The following is a 21,104-nucleotide window of genomic DNA, read 5'->3' as shown; positions in this document are numbered from 1 at the left end:
CAATATGTGTTTGTGAACTTCCTTCAAAGCATGACATTCATTTGTATTGTTAGAGGTTAGATGAGAGGTGATTACATTAAAAACAGAAGACAATGAGAAAAATCCATAGGTACAAAAACATAGAATTGGATTTCTTCTTTTCCTTTTAATGTATGACTTATCCTGGAATAAAAACAGGCAAAGCAAATGAGTTTTGTACATATTTTACCTAAAATCATGATGACAGAGGCAGGGGTAGTGAGGCTGTGTGGAGATGTTCAGTTCAAATACCTGACAAAGATAGTCAAACTAGAGATTCTTTAAGGTCAGCTTTCTGTATCAGAAAAATCTTCTATGCTGTTGACTCCAAATTGTTCTTCAATTGCCTGACTCAGTAGGATAACTCAAGACCCAAAAGACATGGACAAAAGTCATGGGCTTGTTGGCTGACTACCAGATAATCTAGGGAAGGAGAGCCTTACTCACTTTACCAATAATCACACACTGGTCATTTTTAACTATGTTGAAATTTCTTAGCAATAAGACCATTTTTTCTGTTTGTTTGTTTACTCGTTTGTTTAATTTCAAATCATATGATTTTTTTAAAGATAACTTAATGTTAATGTGAGCTTTCTATCATTGTCAATATGAGTAAGACAAATTTGAAAATTTTTGTATGGTACTAAATCATTCGAATTCTGAGACCAAGTAAATATTCCCATTGTATATTGTTGGTTTTGCTTCCTCTTTATAAAAGTTGAAATTATTTTTATAAAGCCTATTGTGTGCATGCATGTAAGACATGAGAACTAGAGGATATAGTCCCTATTTATTCAGGCCAGATCAAGAAAAAATAAGGCCTAGATATGAATAACAGGGCAAGTTGTTCTCTTAAAGCTGTATCAGAGATTACTCATAAAATGTTTATTTGTTCCATCATTGAGGTCTAGTGTGTACTAGACTGCATTATGAGCATTGAACATTTACAGCTCATGGTATTTTGATAGTTTCAGATGTGGTAGCATTTATAGTTGGGTAAAAACACAGACACAAAAATTATTTCAGTTAGTACATATTTATAACCACAATGAAGAATTTAGAGATACATAACACAGGGGCTCAAATTACTCCAAAAATCAGAGGGCAACTCAGAGTACAAAAAAGCTATTGATGGAAGAAAAAAGCAGGAAGCCCATCCTGCAGAGAATGCTGGTCACAGGCAGCGAAGAAGAGGGAGGGACAAAACAGGAGTGTGACAGTTCAGGGAACTGAGATCCAGGATGTGGTGAATGGGGTGAGTGCATGGTAAGGTTTCAGAGGAAGAAGTGGGATAGACCAGAATTCTCAAGGCCTTAAAATAATGCTAGGAAACTTTAAAGGTTTAGAAGTAAAGAGAGAAACTAGGGAAACATTTCAGTGGGCAGAGTCCCATGGCAAAAGCATGAGGATCTGAATTCAGATCCACAGCTAACTTAAGTTTTAAAAAGCCAGGTGCAGCAGCACGCACCCATAGTCTCAGGATTGGGGAGGCAAAGGCAGGAGGGGCCTTAGGAAAGTCCTTGGACAGGAGACCAGGAAGCCCAGGTCAGCTATTCTAACCAAATCAGTGAGCTCTTAGTACACTTAGAGATCCTGTTTCAACACTCAAGGTAAAAGGCCAGCAAATGGTTTTGAATAGAAGGGTGCTTACCACCAAATCTAAACACCTGAGGTCAATAACCAAGATGCACATTATGGAATGACAGAACCTATTCTCCTAAATCGTCTTCTGATTCCCACAAACATACACAATGGAAAGCATGTACCTATGTGGGCACACTCATGTGTACACACACATGTACACACATATGTACTCATACACACGCACATATAAATAAATAAAAGCCAGTAAATGTAATAATTATTTTTAATAATAATAATAATAATAATAATAATAATCAACTTGAGGTTAACTGTGTAAGAAACTAGATGTTGACCTCTGGCTTTACACATGCATGCATATATATGCATTCATATACATATATGTGATGCACATATAACACACACACACCATGCAAATAAAGTGGAATCATGTGACTTATATAGCAATGTATGTTTTATATAATTCTTTGAATATGATGACTACATGTCTTTGCTGAAAGTTTACATTATTTCTTATCTAAATTGAGAATGCCCAGCTTAAAACTCCTGTCGACATTTCTCAAATCTACTTCTAATATTATTTAATACATGACATTCAAAGATACCAATGTACTGGTAAGTGGAGTGGAGGAAAGTAATATTTACATCTAGAGCAGGAGTGACAGGTTCTCCTCCTTTATAAGTACTTTTTTAGGGGAACACACCCAAGGATAAGAGATTCATTTAACTTAGACTTCTACACATGACTGAAAGACCAAAGAATCTATTGATATTGTTTTCTCCTATGTGCTGCCATCAAGATAACCAACTATGCAAATGCTATGGACAGCATATAATAATGGCTGAGGACCAAATGTGCTAGGAGATTGGACACTTCCTTTAGCTAGTCTGTTGTCTAAGTGGGAGACATTGAATATACACCAAAAAAGCAAAAGTTTAGGAGAGGGAAGGTTAATTTTAAGTAGAGAAATGCTGCAGGATTTTGAAGGAAAATAACATATTGTCCTGAACTGACATGATGCAGAAATCCCTTTAGATGAGCAGGAAACAAAGCCAGGCAAAGTGAACGTTAGATAGATAGAGATGCAGGGGGCAATTTCAGACATTCGAGTTGATACAAATACCATTAAGTCAGATAGAGCTGAGGAACCAACGCTGTGCACTGATATTTCTTTGGATTTGTATGGGTATTTGAAGAATAATACAGGCTAAGAAAAATCCAAAGCAGTTTGAAGGAAATACAGAGTCAATCCGAGCTGCTTAGCTCTGTTCTACAAATCTCTGCTTCCCGATGGCTTCCATGAACTTCTTGAGTTTTTACCTTAGAAGCTAAAATTGGTTGGAGCATGGGTGTGTGTACTATTTTAGCCCATCTTCAGCCAGAGATGGTTCATTGTTGACTTTTGTATATCCCATGGGAATCTTCATGATATTCCTTTAAAAAAATAGAAATATTCCAATGCAAGAATGAATGCAGAAAGGATTTTGTTAAATAAAATAGACTAAAAGAGTCACATAGAAGTCACCATATTCCTGTTCTATTAACAGAACTTGGTGTATATGCAGAATTACTCTACTGTGAGTTAAGTAAGATACAATGATAAGTGAGAAAAAATAGCATGGTGGTAGTTCACTAAATAAATAGGAACCATCTTACTTGTTAGGTTTAGTGAGAGCATAAGTCAAAGTTGTTGAAGACCATGGCATCCTTGGGAACCTGAGAAATGGGAAATAGTAGTATTTATAAATGTAAGAGACCACTTGCCTTGAGAAAGGTGTGATGATTTCCATTATAAGCAAGCCATTTGTGATCCCAATTGTATTCAAGTATAAGTTGTCCATCAGTCAGTCAGCCCTGGACACATGCACAAAATAGCTCCACTAAATGGAATCAATAGGATCTATACATATGTGTGCCTATCTAAGCATAATGTGTGTGTGTGTATGTGTGTGTGTGTGTGTGTGTGTGTGTGTGTGTGTGTGTGTGTGTGTGTGTAATTAAAGAAGAGATCACAAATTTTAGAAAGGGTGTCACCAGAGGAATTGGGAACATTGATAGGGATAATCTAGAGGGGGTTCTCATATATCAAACACTCAAAACATACTATATACATAAATAATAATAATAATAATAATAGATAGGCATCCTGTTGAAACACATGACAGTTGGAGCTGATTATAATTTTCTAGTAATTGTGAACTATACACTACAAAATCAAACAACTACATATCTATAATTCACACAGGTAATAATATAATGTGATATATTAACAAGAGAAATTAATGGTTGGTAAACGTGGAAAATCCCAAGGCCTGTGAAGATAGAAAGATTTGGGGATCATTCTAAGAGGAATGGCAGATGCCTAAAAAAGAAAATTAAATCTCTACAAGTGCAGATGGTCACAAACACCATGTTCCTCCATACAAGGAAGAAGATGATGGTGAGAGAAGCAGCAGCTGCCTGTAGACGTGCAGTTTTGTTGCTTCAGACATGCAAAGGCAGATCTTGTTTTAGTCACCACCACGAAGAAGAAGCAACCCCTGAGCCCTTCCTCCTTTTCTGTTCCTGGCATTCGGTCCCCGTGTGGACACCATATCCTCTTTCCCATACTTGTCTCAGCCATATTCTAGACAAGTATTGCCATTAGCCAATTATGAATTGGAAATTCAATCATTGTGTGGTTATTCCCAGTGCGTGCTGCTGAAAAGTCGCCTTACAGGAAAATTGCATCTAAAAGTTAAAGATCAGAACACATTGGCCTCTTGTTAAAGTCTCAGTGTTTTGTACATTACTCTCACTGGGAAGTGCACAATCTTTAATATGATTTCTAAGTCCTCACATGGTCTCTGTGTGAGACCTGCCTCTCCAGCTTTGGTATGCATCATTAACTGTGACCTACCTATGCTGATCTGTTCCTAATTCCCTAAAAGCATCTAGGGCTTTTCTTTACATGGCCTAGATTAACACCTTCCTCCTCTGACCCTCACCAGACTGACTGCTAGTCATTGTTTCTCAGTTTAAAACTCATTTCTTCCAGGACATTCTCCTGGACTCCTAACTAATGCTTAAAACCCCTCTCAATTAGTACCATGACACATCTTATTTTAATTCGTTTTTAGGGATAACTATACTCTGTTCGTATTTATTTCCCTCCACACATACTACTCTTTCTCATTGTCCTTTAACCTCTTATCCCTTTCATTGGTTGCCTTATTCATCCCAAATAACCCCTCCTCTACCTTACACACACACACACACACACACACACACACACACACACACACACACACACACACACATATTGCTAAATTTAGAATGCACATGTGAGCAAATACAGCATAGTTTTCACTGCTAAAATGCAGCTATTTTGTGATTAACTGCCACCTTTCTTCCCCTAACATTCGCAAGCCATCTGTACCTTGCAGATACAGTAAACTGCTCAACAAACTTTTTACAATAAACTTAAGGAAAATATCCTTTTAAGCCACTGATGTTGATTATGTGAAGTTATAGGATCCAGTTTTGGATAAGCTTGCCCATTACAAAATCAACCTATAAAGGATTGTTGACTACAGTGGTTTTAAGACTTTAACCTGAATTTACAACTACTAGAAAGTTTCTTAAACATAGGTCGCTGGTTATTTCGAGCGTCTCTTGTACTCTGGTGTTGAGACCATCAATTTTATATTTCTGGGATAGTACCGGTGACATTGATGCTTTAGGCTAAATATCATGTCTTAAGAACCCTTGTTCTGGGCTGGAGAGATGGTTCAGCTGCTGAAGGCTGGGCTCACAACCAAAAATATATGAACCATTGTTCTATGTCATAACTGCCCTCATGGTATAGATGGGAAGAAGGTGAAAGAAGGGGAAGCAGACGATGAGTTTGGAAAGAAGGGGAAGCAGACGATGAGTTTGGAAAGCTGTTAGACATTTGTGGTACATTTCTTTGAATTCTGACCCAAAGCATAACTCAGTTTCTTTCTTGTTCACAATCATAGGCTGAAATAATTGAATCATTACCAAAAGCCCAATCATCCTGGTTAGGCTGCTGCTTCCATTTCAAAGCCACTTCCTCAACTCAGTCAACCCCAATTCCTTCTGTGAGCCCACAAGCTTCCTGAATCCTGTTTCTGACTCTTGTTTCATCTTGTCCATTCTACAACAAGTCACATCATTTCATTCCCTAGATGCTGCTTCTGTTCCAGGCCGTATTTCTCAATTCTACTCTTTCATTCAGGTCCTTTTTATTTACTTTTTCAGTTCTGGAGGTCAAACTTAGGTACCTATACACATTAGAAAACTATATTATCGTGGTGCTCCTGTCAAGGTTTCCCTACCCACAGGGATAAATGCTGACGTATAATAAGTAGAAACAGAGAAGGAAGCGTCCAGCTGGGCATGAAGGCAGATGCTTATAACACTTAAGCTGAGGCAGCATGATCATGAGTTCAGTGATATCCTGAGAGACATATAAAAGCCCTGTCTCGGGGTTGGGGATTTAGCTCAGTGGTAGAGCGCTTGCCTAGCAAGCGCAAGGCCCTGGGTTCGGTCCCCAGCTCCGAAAAAAAAAAGCCCTGTCTCAAAAGTCAAAAGGAAGAAAATAGTGTGTTAACTGGACAAATACCAAATCTGGGTATCCAGATAGCTTCAGAGACTTCAAACACTCAAACGATGTGGCTGCTTTCTTGTCTGTGTGTTGACTTTTTTTCTAACTAGAGACAGAGTTCATGTGCATTGAGAAGGACAGAGTTGGTGTAGACAGAGGCAGCTTCAGTTCATTAACAGTGGTCTGAAAGAGAAAGGGTATGTTCCCAACTACTTGAAAATAAATCTCATAGAAGGAGTATAATCAGCTGGCCTAGGTCACATGCATCCTAATGTAAGTCACACAAGGAATATGGGGAGTAAAGCCCTTGAGTAGCTCCATTTAAAATGGAGCTAACAGCAACTCTTGAGGAATATTATTAGTCAACAAAAGGATATTTAAACAGGAAAAGAGCAGCATCAGTAGTAGAAGTGGAGAAGAATTAAGATAAAAAAGAAAAGAGAACAAACAAGAAAAATAGGATAGTACTTGAGTTCACCATCATTAAATGTAGTTCTTCCTTTTCTCTATTGTGCTCTCCAAATGCGCAGAGTTCGATGTGCTTCCATTGTCACCTCATTTATCCTGCTCTCTGAAGCCTTTCCAAGATAGCACGGCCCAGGACAATCTTTGCGTTCTTGCAATTCCTATAGTGAATGAATATCGCATACCTCCTACTCAATTAACCTAATTTAATGTGAATGTATTCTCTGTTCTCCCTGTGTTCTTTCAAGATAGTACTGTGTCTTACATCCATGTTATGCCCTCTATTACAACAATTTTTACATTGCTCAAGAAGGACTTTTGAAATAGCTTTCACAATCACTAAGATCTAGGAAGACAGGCTTGCATAAACCATGGGAAATAATGAGAACTCAGTGCACAGTGTAAAGCAAGTCAAGAATACTGAATTCCTTCCCTTGTTTCATTAAAAGGGAAAACCTAAAGGCCGGTGATAATTCCTAAAGATGTCCGGGTTTACGTGACTTGACTGGAGTCAGAAGATACAACATCGTAACTTTTATATGTTCTGCATGTTCTCACTTTTATTAAGATGTATGAGAGCCTGACCAGGGGCCTCACACCTTTAATCCATGTGCTTGGCAGGCAGATGCAAACAGATTGATCTCTGTGAGGTTAAGGCCAGACTAACCTACATAACAAGTTCCAGGTCAGCCAGGCCTATATGATAAGACCCTGTCTGAAATATATAGCCAAACGGTAGCAAAGAAATTTTTTAGAGCAACAAGACCATGCTTCTTGAAAAAAAAATTGTAAAATGAGTCTAAGTTCTGGGTATTGAGCCTGAGATTCTACAAGAAGTATAATTAAAATTGATCTTCATACTCAAATCATTAGTTATTTAGACAGATCTTACAAAGAATTTGTAAAGCATTGACTGATGAGCTGTCTCGGTGGGTAAAAACACTTGAAATCAAGTCTGACTTCAGGAGTTCAGTCCCTGGGACCCACATAGTAGAAAGAGAGAGCCAAATCCCCACCCACATACACAAATAGATATACAATTTAAAAATTAAAATAGGATTGAAATGGATACATTGGTTATAGTAGAAAATAGGCATATCTTCTTTGCACTCCAAGTAGAAGACAACATCATAGGTATGGGTATATATAGATCTACAGAACTTGGAAGTTTTGTTTGGTGACTTTTTAAGATCTTCCCCAAACTAATAATGTTGATTATAGAGTCAATCATCCAATAAAATTTGAATTTAAGACAATAAATGAAGAAGTGTTAGTTAGGACATACTAATACTGCAACAGTATTTATTTGTCCAAATTTCCCTGAACTTTAAATTCAGATGGACATCCTATGTATTTTTGTTAAGGGTAGAAAGAGTAAATATGTGAAGACAGACAATATTCTTGAAATCATGTAAGGACTTCATGGCTATAAGCATGAAGACTACTGGATGTATGAAGTATAATTTACCTCTACACAAGCTCATTCAAGTAGAGGCATAGCATGAACCTAATGGAGTTACATCACACAACTTTTGATATTTACTACACTTTTACATATGCATGACTAGGTAGAGATATAAAAGCTAAGACAAATGTGATATAGGTAAGATTTCTAAATTAAAAAATCACTTTAGTGAGTAGTTTTATAAATAGAGAATCAAGTAGATATAATATAGGCTTTTTATATATCTTGTGTGTGTGTATGAGTGTTTGTGTATGGGTATGTGTGTGTGTGTGTGTGTTACATGTATGCCATGGTTAACATGTGGTAGTCAGAGAACAGTTTGTATGAGTTCTGATTTCCACTATGTCTGTCCTGGTATTGAAATTCAGGTTGCTGGGCTTGGCAGTAAGTGTCTTTATTGGCTGAGCCATATCACTGGCTCTATAAAATTCTTTTTGCCATAACTGTTTAAACAATTATCAGTCATTAAGAAGATTTGTTCATGATTTGCTCATCACCTTGGGGTGACCCTCCTCCTATCTGCTCATTGAAGATCCTTGGAACATCAGCCTGTATTACCACTTCCTTGAATGTACTATTTTCTCTGGTACTCTTTGTCTTTCTTAGTCTCTAGTTCTGAGAAGGTTCTTAAAACCTGGCCCTTTGTATTTTTCACCTGTTGATTCTGGATTTTTAGTCGGTTAATGGTGGGACTTCATTCCTTTCTTAATACAAGTAAAAGCAGTGACTATCTATTATTGTCAAGGTTCTTTGCATGATTGTCTTAGTTACTTCGTATTGGTGAGACAGACACTGTGACCAAGGCATCTTATGGAAGAAATAGTTTACTTAGGGTTCATAGTTTCAGCAGTGCAGACCATGGCCATCATGACAAGAGCAAGCAGGCTGCAGGCAGATAGGTAAGGTGTTATATGGAACATGTACAGAAAACTCACAACTTATGACACAACCAGGAAATAAAGAGAAGGGGAATAGGAGTGACATGAGCCTTGAAACCTCAAAGCTCATGCCCCAGTCACAACTCCTCTAACAGGTCCACACCTTCTAATCCTTCCCAAACAGTTCCACTAACCAGGAACTAAATACTGAAACACATGAGTCTATGCAGGTCATTCTCATTCACATCACAATGGGTAAGACATATGTTAATCCATCTGTAGTGTCATGATCACAAGGGTTATCCTATGTGATGCAGTAGGAAACATTCATTTCTAAGAGATAGTAAGTGCTAAAGAAAACTCAAAGTGTTTGCTCTCTTCCTTATGTTTTGGCTTCTGTTTTACTAAGTCTTTAAGGAATTAAGAGCTCCCTTTAATAGCATCTTAATAGCAGCTAAAAGAAGTGCAGATGTTCATGTTTAAATATCCTAGAACTTAAGAAGCAAAAGCAGGAAGATCAAACATTTCAAGGCTAACTTGAGCTGCCTAGAGTGTTTGAGGCCAACTGGAACTACATGACATCTTGCTGCAAACAAACAAACAAAATAAAACATCGGCTGAGTTGGTAGAAACTACAGGGAGAAATAGTGTCGATGACCTTTCAGAAATACAATACATGGGAGGATACTCATGAGAGTCAGAGTCTCCTTCTAAACTCTCCCTACCTAGGAGGGCTCAACTTAGAAGGAGTAAAGAGGCCCTCTCTTTGCTGATGTCATCACATGAGAAGAGCAAGCTGTGCATATCTAATGAGTGCATGTCCTGCACTCCAGGTGCCTTAGCCCTGATCTCTTCCTTGGAATGAGTGACGGCAGACATTGTAGTCCCAGGGTGAAAATCAATCATACCATGCTTCTTTATCTCACAAAGTAAAGATTTCTCCACAAACAGAGAGGAAAAGAAAACACTTATAATGCTACATTTTAATGTTATAAATGTTTAGTGTTATTTATCACATTCTTTCAGCATTTATCAAAATATGCATTATTTTGAATGAAAAGAAACAAGGACGATATCTAAATAAATAAGGCATATAAACATAAATCAAAAAAGTATTAAAATACCATTTATATCCTTATATTTAAAGATATGCCCTCCTCATTTATATAACTATTTCCTTTGAGAATTTCATACATACATACAGTGAAATATGATCATATCCACAGTCCACTCCCACTGTCTCTCCAATACATCCCCCTCGCAACTTCACCCCCTGCCTCTGTGATAACCCACTAAGTCCAGTTACTACTGTATGGGTGTGGGGCCATCCCTTGGACCAGAGATACAGCTTATTCTTAGCTGAGGTTTTGCTGTTGAGTTTTTTTTAATAACTGTTCACAATTTTACAGATAATGTTCACAGGAAAGGAACAGTAGTGTCAACAATAATGCTGAGTATATCTTGTCCAGTAAATTATTTTATGTAATCAGAGTATCCTGCATTGATTCATTGCTTTCTAATCTGGCTAAATGGGTCCTACAAATTTTAGAAATTTCATGCAGTCTACAGGCCAACTCTATAAGCTGGGCTTCTAGAAAGGGCAAACAAAAGTAGATCATTATGTCCCTCCACAATCATGCAGAAGTAGACTTGAATATCAGTGGAGAATTTTGTAGCCTTGGAAACCTCAGCAAAAGTAAATTTAAGATGATTTTTAAATTGTCAGTCTTCATGCAGTAGGCTTTTTACTAGGTAGCATTCATTTTATTTTATTTTATTGATTTCTAAATTAGGTAAATACTCATACCAAAGTGAAAAATATTTAATAGGATAAAATTGTTACATGAAGTTTATCTATGACTTAACCTGAAAACAGTACATATTCAGGATTATACCTATTTTCAAATTGTGTTTCATTTGATGAATTTATATATATTAGACAGTACAAAATTTCTCCTTTATAAATATCAAAATGAAACAAAAATCCTCTCTCTCCCACATATAGTTTCTAACACAGTCATGGGTTTTAGAGATACTATATATTTATGCAGACAGAAAATAAATACTATTGTGACCTGGTCAGTGAAACAGCACTTGTCACTTCCAAATCATTCATGTCTGTGATTTTATCACTAGCTTGAACATGTCCTCATTTAATTACCACATTTAGGTTTTCTCTTCTTTATCTTCCTTATGCCCATTTCAGAATAGTTGGATTCATATCAAATCTTCTGCAATAATTCTCATGTTTAGGTAAATATAAACACTAGTATTTAATGCACCCAAATGAAGGTGCCTCTTGAGCATCTCAGACAGTTTTCTTGGAGAGTCTGTAGCAGCCGGTGCTCTCCATCCTAGATGCAAGAAGCATCCTAGGAGGAAAATCTTAATTCACCCTGACTCCCTTCCATGTGTGTGCAGAACCAGAGTTGCCATAACACAGATGTGTGTGTGTTGTAGATAGATCTTCCTTAAGACAGTCTGCTGAGAACGTTCTTCTTCATGGAGATGTTTGTTTTTTGGAACTACAGACAGAGATCACAGCCTTGCACAGGATGAACAATGTTCCTCCACTGAGGTATACTCCCGACTCCTTAAAATTAGATTTTATTTGAGTTGCTGCATCATGAAATTTCTTCCCTCCCTTTCAACTTTCTGAACAAGGGATAACCAAAGCCCCCTAAGTACCATTACTTCATTTCTATACAGCTGTTCTGAGCTCTGCCCCATATAACCTAGGCCAACACCTCTGTCTAGAAATAGCCAAGTAAAGCTCTTTACTGTCCTCTAAGATGGTGACAAAGGAGAAAGCGGGAATAAAGAATGACAAAGAAACAACGAAATACAAGCTACATACTCCACAAAATCACTACGAGGATCTTGCTTCTGGTCATGATTGCAATGCCTCCCCATCTACCAGCTTGACTTAGAAAAGCCCTGAAATGGCATTTCATAAACAGATACTCAGCCTGAGCTGCCTGTGAGGCTCACTTAAGACCTTTAAAGAAAAAAAGGCATTTTCCAGATCCTTCTGGAGATGTCAGTGTGAGAGTATTTTAAAAAACATTCTGGATGATTATAAAATAAAACTTACCCTAGTCCTGGATATAATATATATATGGAATTATATATTCATATATTTGTGTTTATATTTTATATTTATATATTTATGTTATATATTATTCCAAAAATATATATGCATATATATATGCATGGAAAAAAGGAGGAGGGAGGCAAGTAAAGGGACAGGGAGAGAAGAGAGAGATGGGGAGAGAGCTTTTAAAAATCATGAAAAGAAAACTTTTACGAAGCAGTCCCCTTACCTGTATGATACAATCCAAACACCTAATAATGGAGCCTGATAGAGAAAATTATTTCCTCCCCCTTTTGGAACCATCTAACATTTACAGTTACAATGTGACTAGCCTTAAGAATAGGAAATGCAGTCACTTCTAGCTCTTAAATTAAGCTTCATATTTCCATTGAGTTGGCATAGATAGTATAACTCACTTCTAAATGAAGCTTTACGGGAAAGATGAGGTCATAAATCAAAAGATGATCGCAGCATCTGTGCATCTGGAAATGTGTTATATAAGCAAATCAGTGGGTCCCAACCTGAACAGACAAGCATCCAGAAAACTTTATACCCATACTGCAGTGGCATGACTTAGCATGGATGCTTTAGCATGCAATGAAAGGAGGCTAGATGAGCATGTGCATGAGAGACAGAGCCAAATGAAGGCACCGCCTATGTTTGGGTTAGTGTCCTACTGTCAAGTTCTGCAGGGAAATTAAATGCACGGTAGTGTGCAATGTTTTGGAGTCTCTGGAACCACATTGGCCAACAACTCAGAAAAAGGTAACTCGCTCCTAGTATTGGGGCTTTTATTTGCTGTATATGGTGTCTAATTGAGATACTGTCACCTCTTATGGGTCACTCAACTGAAATTCTTTTCCTGTGTGTGTGTGTGTGTGTGTGTGTGTGTGTGTGTGTGTGTGTGTGTGTGTGTGTCCCATTTTAAAGCTGAACACTCAATAGTCACTTCTTTTCAATATTTAATCAATCATGAGTCTTTGTGCTAATGCTAATGTAACAATTTCAGAAAGAAGCTTTTGTGACCCAAGTGGACAGCACTATTAGTAAAAATAAGCATTAATATTTTGTAGCTACAATATGTCCATTTAGTAAAGTAAACCATACACAAACTCCCCACTAAGACCGGTGACCTACCCAGGCACAAGCTTGTGAGGAAGTTTATAATATGAAAGTGAATTCCTTCATGTAAAGCAGGACTTCAGTCCAACCGGAAAGAGATTGGTTACTCTTGATTAGCATGCCACTATTGCACAAGTGAGTACGTCTTGCCTGGCAAATCAGTAGTGTGGCATGCAGGGTACAAAGGGTACAATGCTGAGATAGACTGCCATGACAGTACAGTTCTCCTTCAGTGGCTCCTTGAAAACTAACCAGCATGGAGGAATCTCCCAGCAGAGTGACAACTTGATTTCTTATGTCCCACAGCAATGCATGTGGTATCTCTAGAAGAAGGCTCTTACCATCTAGTTCTGGTAGGTAACCAAGAGCAATGGCAGTAGCCGCCACTGCTTTAGGGACTTCAGGTATCTCCCTGATCTAGACTTCATAGAGAAGTAGCCCATCCCTGGACCTTCCATTTTCATTTAATAGCCTATAGCTTCTGGAAGCAGTATTATTCATCCACACAGAGTATCCCATCAAAATGTTTATAGTTTGTATTTTCTGTTTTAATTAACTTAAAATTGTCAGGTTTTCTTACTTTTTTTCACATGTCCTTCCACAGCCTCTCTCCTCTCTCGGACCCTCACTACAGATTAAACCTTCCTACATGCAGAATTCCCTTCCATTTCTATATCACATATATTCTACTCTCTTCCCTACCTTTTCCAATAAGTTTTTTTTCCTGTATATACTGAGTCCCTTTCTGGTTTTTATGTCGTTTTCATTTATTTATAGCATGCTTCAGTATTGCAACTGATTCAAGTTAATGCTGATGTGTGTGTACAGTGTAAGTGTATGTGCATGTGGTATGTGTTTGTGCATATGTATGTGTGTGGTATGTGTGTGGTATATACATGTGGTGTGTGTATGTGGTATGTGTATGTGCATGTGTATGTGTGTATGGCATGTATATGTGGGAGGTATGTCTATATGTGTGCAGTATGTGTGTGTGTGTGGTATGTGTAAATGTATATGTGTGTGGTATGCATGCATGTGGTGTTGGGGAGTATGCCTGTGTGCGTTGTTTATATGTGTACAGTATGTTTGTGTGTGTGGTATGTCTGTGTATGTGGTATGTGTATGTGTGTGTTATGTATGTGTTTGTGTGGTATGATATATGTTTATGTAGTGTACGTGTGTGGTATGTTTATGTGCATGTGTATTATGTGTATGATATGTATAAGTGTGTGGTATATGTATATATATATGTCTATGGTATGTTTGTGTGTGTGTGTGTGTGTGTGGTATGCGTGTGTCAGCACTGATTGAAGGAAATTTAAGGCTCTCTATAATCTCACTTATTTTTCAGCATGAAATTTCATTATGATCTTCTTCACATATTTATTTTGTAATTGTCCATATATTGTTACTTGAGGAGGTGATGGGTCTTACTTGTAAGCATTCCCGAAAAATTCCATTCTCAGAGCATCCAAGAAACATTCATCGTTCCCTGCCAAAGCTCTAGCAGTCTTCAACCACACTTTATTGCCATAGCTTCCATTGATTCTCGACAACTCTTCCTGTATATGATTTTCCTTTCAAATAAAGGAGCCTTTGTAGTACCAAATGCTACTTCTACCAGTACCACTTACTTCCTGGATAATTGGATAATTATCCAATATATAAGCTGTCATAACCTAAGCTCCCTACCTAAAATGCAGACTCCGATGCGTGCATGTTAGTACTTATCATAACACCTTATAAAACCTTACACGCAGTGTTCATGCAAAAAAAATTTTCCAAAAGAACAGTAGCAGGTGAATGTGGGGGTGGATGGAGGAATGCATGAGCAGTTGTCTACCGACTGAGTGTTCACTCAGAATGGACAGACTAAAGTGTCAACTGTTTGTCAAAAATTCATGTGCAGAGGGGGATTTCTGAATCAGAGCACTTTTTGGCTTCCTATAGATAAAGCATGTGCTCTGTCAATTATCCATAGCAATGTGAAACTTCCTTTGATGTTACGCTCAGCCAAGTAAGATTAATGAGTAGACAAAATTGAAAGGAAGTCATGGTTGAAACGTGAGGTGGTATGAATTTTGATACTTGGCAACAACAGCAAAGGAACCATCAGGAAAGCAGATCAAGTTTATAATGTCTGCCCGTGCAGAAGTAAAAGGGTGAGAAGCTGTGACTCGTCGCTTCACTTAGGGCTGCTGTGTTCGGAGCCTGTGTACTGTGTGAGCTGTGTGTACCTGACAGCATTTGCCTCTCTGAGTGTATCTGTGCAGTGAAGACAAATGAGTTCGCATCTTTCTGTTCATGCTTCTGTTGAGGCCTGAGGATAATAAAAATTTAGCCTAATAGCATTGAAAATACCATTTAGAATTATGTCAGGCTTGACTTTTTTAGTCTTATAAACAATCCCTAAGAGATCTCCAAGCAGATATAAGACAAATCTTTCTGACATCTCAAAAAAATATAGAGAAAATTCTGACTGTGGGATATACACTTTATGTTATCAATTTAGACATTTACATGCGGCCAAAATCATAAAGAAGGATAAGGAAAGATAAAGGCCTTTGAGGAAAACTGTGTCTATTGTCTTCAGAGGAAGTTATTCTCTGCACTTAGAAAATACTGGGTTAGGCAGAAAGAAGATGCTCTATAGAGGAAGGATTATCCTAAACACTACATCTCAGCTTTTGCACTCCCATTTGCGTGAAATATTTAGGCAACTGAAATTAACCCAAAACCAAAAGAAATCTATTCTCATTCTACATATGCCTGACTTACTATTCCTGAGACTGAATATTCCAACAAAGGCAGTTGGAGAGAAAGCAATGTATCCATAAGCCCCAAAAGATTCCTAAGAAATTCTCAGAGCTGGGCATGGGGGTATAGCCCAATAATCCCAGAATTTTGGAGACTAGAACAATAGGATTATAAATTATTTGTCAGCCTAAACCATACAGAAAGAGCCTGTCTCAAGAAAAAACTTAAAGGAAGCTTTGTAAAAGTTACCTCGTCCACCGTTACAGTTTGAGCCTGAAATGAGCCCCCACAAGCTCAGACATAAGCCCTTGACTCTCAGCTTGGGAGATGATTTTTTTTAATGCAAAGCTTTAAAGAGGTAAAAACTGGGCCTGGAGGGATGGATCAGCAGTTAAGAGCACCTGCCGCTTCTCCACAGGACCTGAGTTCAGTTCCCAGCACTCAAGTAAGGCAGCTAATAATCGTGTGTAACTCTAGATCCGGGGGATCTAATGCCTTCTTCTGTCCTCCATAAGTGCCTGCACACATGGTGTATACACCCATGCACATAAAAATAAAAATAATAGATGGTTAAATAAAAAGGAGAAATGGCCTGGCTGGTAGACATAGGCTGCAGAAGGTTCACCTTTGAAAGTTAAACTCAGTCCTAATGCCAGCCTGCTCTACTTCTTAGTCCATTATGGTATTAGAAGAGTTCCAATATGTGCCACTGACTAAGTCCTCACTAAGGAAGCCATTCTGTCATATGTATTCTTCAGGATGGTGGACTGAAGCCCTCCAAACTCAAAATAAACCTGCCCTCCCCAAAGCGTGTTGCTCACAGCTATGTGAACCTAACTGATGTCTCTATGTGAACCAGTCCCTTAGTTTAGTCAAGAATGCAGGAAACTCAGAATCCTCCACCCCAATTAGGATTTAAACTCCTACAATCAATGTCAGGTACTATCTCCAGAGAAGAGACGGGCCCAGAGGTAGTAGTCCCAATAGAACCTTCCCAATCTGCCACAGAACCCAAAGCCTAGGCATGCAAATGAGACTTGGCCTCCCATGCCTCCATTATTGGCACGCCAGGATGATCATTGTCTTCTCCACTGTTTCTCCTCAGTATGATAGCGGGTGGGAAGAAAATGCAGCTGATTGGCAATGCTTTGGATGGGCTCCAGGAACATCTCGAGGAGCCAGGAGCTTTTGCTCTGTCCTTGACACTGTTGTTTATCATTCCCCACAGTCCTGTGCAGATGGGCTGAGATTGTGACCAAGTCGTTGGTGACAATTTAGGGCATAAAATAACACTCAGGGAGTCATGTTATACAGCAGCTTATTTGAGCTGAGAATATTGCATTGAGAACCAAAACCCTTTATAAACATCCCTTACGTGTAAGGACCTGCCACTCATCCGGCGTTCTTTTTTTTTTTTTTTTTAAGTGTGCAGAGTGGCCAGACTTAGGATCACAAAAGCATTCTCATTGTTTCTAGAACACTTTTACTCTTAAAACACATAAGGAAATACAAAGTTTTTATTTGAATTTTCAAAAGTTTTAAATTGTAGGTTTGGTAGTAGTTCAACTTTACCATCTCTGATAAAGATATTTTAGAAATCTGGTGTCTAAAACATTTTTTTAATTATAGAAATGTACGATAACTCTATCAATAAGCAGCCGTCAACAAAAACTGTTGTTAAAAGCTGTCCATTTTCTCCTTTGCTTTTTAGCTGAGTTACTTCTCCTTTCTGATGAAAATCACCCTGCTTGACTTCCTCTGCTGCTCAAATAGGATATAAAGTTGGCACACCTCAGCTCACTTCCTCAAATGTGAATACCTTATAGAGTTTTACGAAGCATATAATTTCCTCCCTTTCACTATGTGTGAGCTTTCCTAGCAGTAAATGCTCCCCTGATAACTGGAAGCCACCTCTGGGAACTGCTGAGTCATTTCACTGAGCCCCTCCTGGTCTCCACTCAGCTCACATTTAAGTCCCACAGTCTGGCAGCACCAACCCACTCCTTCATGCCTTCATGGTCCAGTGGGTAGCCATTTTTACCCTCACTTGTTGACACTCTTTCCACTTCATATAAATACAAAAACATGAAAGCATGACATCCCCGTGACTAATATGCATGAATCTACTTACATATGTTATAAGTACACGTTATAATAATGAGTTAGAACCTACATAGATGAGACCGTCAACAAAGAGGCATGCTGGAGTCTGCGTGGTAAAGGATTTCAGAGCAAATGTCAGCTCAAGAATGGAGTTATCATTGCAGTGAAGCAGAAAATAGAGGATGAAAGACCTGAAGATTCCATTCTTTTTAGAGGATCCTTCCATTTAAATGTGTCCTTAAATTAAGATGAGACATTATCAAGAAAGGGAAGATATCATAAAATCAAATTTTAGGACATCCCAAGAGGTAGACATTAATATAATCCTTGCAAAAGACAGAGAAAATAAGCACTGATCAGTTGATAACAAGCAAAGCTAACAAGCAGGAAACCTTGAGGTCCATTTAGAGCCCTGAACAACCTAAGCTTGGTAGCACAGGCCTCTCAGCAAAGCTCTTAGGAGGTAGAAGCAGGAGGATCAAAAATGCAAGGCCATTCTTGTCTACATATCAAGCTGAAGACCAGCCTGAGATACATGAGACCACATCTCAAAAGAAAAGGTGCAGGCTAAATAAAAACCACATTCCATAAGCCTTGTTGATCATTAGTTTAATTCTTTCTCGGCCTCTACGAAATAGACATTTGATTTTCCCACTTTACTGCTGCAGAACTTGAAGAGATAAGGTAATTCAGCACACATGGGACACACAAAGGAGCGCACTGGTAAATTCGATGTTGACGGTCATTCTTTTATCAAGGACACCAGTAGTTCTCAACACCAGTCATATTGTGGCCTATTTGTAAATCAGCTGTGCTGCGAAGAAGGCAGAGTGAGGTCCTCTGCACTGCCTGTTAGCTGAAAGGGAACCAAGATTTTTGCACAACACCACTTACAGATAAACAGAGAAGTTGTTTCTGTACCACACTGCTATGCCTAGATGCCAATGAGCCTCCCGCCTAACCTTGTTAGGGATGGGGTCACAGATGCTACCATCACACTTGCTCTATGTGGTGCTAGACAACTGGGATTTTCTTCATGCTAGGCAAGCCACCCACCAAATGAGCTGAGCTCCCAGCCCAGGAAGTTGGTGCTTTGGGAGAGTCTAAGTAACTATGTTTTGAGAATGTCTCCCAATGGAAGAGGAAAGCCTATTTTTATTTTTTTTATTTATTGAAATTATAAGATAATTAGATTATTTCCCATTTTCCGTTCTTCCCTCCAAAGACTTTAGTGTGTAACACATACCCTACTGCTCTCTTCCAAATTCATGGCCTCCCTTTCCTTAGTTGGTGATGGTGGTGGTGATGGTGGTGGCGAATGTGTATATGTGTGTGTGTGTGAATGTGTGTGTGTGTGTGTGTGTTGTGTGTGTGTGTCTTCCCTAATACTATTCTGGCTTAGTTGTACAATGTTACTAATATGTACATGTTTTCAGTGATGATCATTTGGATAACTGATTGGTGTATAATTCTCTGGGGAAGACTATTTCTCCTGCTCTCTGCATTCCTTGGCTGCCAGTTCTTTGTCTAGAATTGAGGTCTCTTGAGATCTATGCTTTTCTATGTTAACACATCCATTGGTGTTGTCCTTGTTTAGACGATGTTTAGGAAGCCATATTAATAACACTTTTTCATTTGGGCTTCTGAAACTTCTAGGTGACAGTTTAAAAACAACTTGGGCATCATTAACCATTCAAAACTACCACAGGGGGAATGAGTGTGGAGTTTAGGAGTAGAATACTTGCTTGGTATGTGCCAGGACATGGGAAGGAAGTGGAAGAAAGGAAAGAAAGGGAGAAGAGTTCAGGAAGATGGGTGGGGGAGCAGACAAGAAGGTAGGAAAAGGAGAGAAGCCAATGGGGATAGAAAGAAAATACCCAAAAGTACTGAAGAAAAATATTAGGTTATTGAACATAGAGTGTGGAGTACATGGAAGGTTCAAACATAAAAGAGAGGTCATTACCCTGAGTCAGTGGGGATTCTTTTGAAATGAGATCTTTAAAGGGGAACTCCAGCTTTAAGATCTTTAGAAGGGAACTCCATCTTAAGGATCAGCTGTAGGAATAGGTACGTGTCCCACTCCCCATAGTCAGTTATTGGAGTTGAAGAGCTACTGAAGAGGCAAGGCTTTGAAGTGGATATTTTAAAGTCACAAGTCTAAGATCAAGGTAGTTAAAATCAAGAACAACAGAGAGAGTCATACACAAAGTTCCCAGGGAAAGTGTAGGATGGTGGCCTAGCATTGAGGGCTGATGGGGGAATGGCAACCTTGGAAAAGAAAGCTGAGGTCCTATTTCTTCTGGTTTATTTTATACTGGTTGCTACGTAACCATTCTATGAGTGCTCTGTGATGACGCCATCTCTCCTTCTGTCTCGTAATGAAAATGTATGTACATTGATTTCTACTCACGTGGGTCAGTGAAAGACAAGCAAGACAATTGTTCTTTCACACATGAGATATTTGCATATTGGAAGACAACTGTCAGGGCATCTCTGCCTTTCTAACCTTTCCTTCTCTGAGATGTTAAGCATGGGGATTTATGTGTCTCACAATTACTATGGTCACACAGTAAGAACTAGTCCATTAGACCTATAATTTTGAAATACACTTGAGAGTCTTAGCTATGAATTTAGATAGATTGAATTCTATATTCTCTTTCATTTCACAGCTTCGAGACTCCCAACATTTTCAGTATGTCTTTATAAGTGTCACTACTCCAATAACTATAATCATTGTGTGTGCCTTCTGATTCCAGGTTTCTCAGCTCTGAGTGTTGTGATAAGAGCTGGATGGCATAAGCTAAAAAGAAGGGCATTCCAAGGAGGAGAACTGGTCAACAATGCAAAAGCTATTAGGAAGTAGAGAAGTGGGGGAGTGGGGGAGTGAGAGAGAGGAAAGGACTGTGTGTCCTTAAGCTTAACTAAAAAAAGACTATGAGTATCTTAGTAGAAATGCAATCTCAATAGCAGTGTAAACTGAGGGCTTCCTG

General features: G+C 38.5%; 1 protein-coding gene across 11 annotated transcripts in view; it reads left to right on the top strand.

Annotated features, from left to right (window-relative positions):
* The window catches only part of Marchf1 (membrane associated ring-CH-type finger 1), an 858,714-nt gene that overhangs the window by 771,291 nt on the left and 66,319 nt on the right, over window positions 1-21,104 (top strand). The window lies entirely within an intron of this gene.

Source organism: Rattus norvegicus, chromosome 16 (genome assembly GCF_036323735.1).
Source record: "Rattus norvegicus strain BN/NHsdMcwi chromosome 16, GRCr8, whole genome shotgun sequence".
NCBI classification, from domain to species: Eukaryota; Metazoa; Chordata; class Mammalia; order Rodentia; family Muridae; genus Rattus; species Rattus norvegicus.
This window is presented reverse-complemented; position numbering and strand designations above follow the sequence as displayed.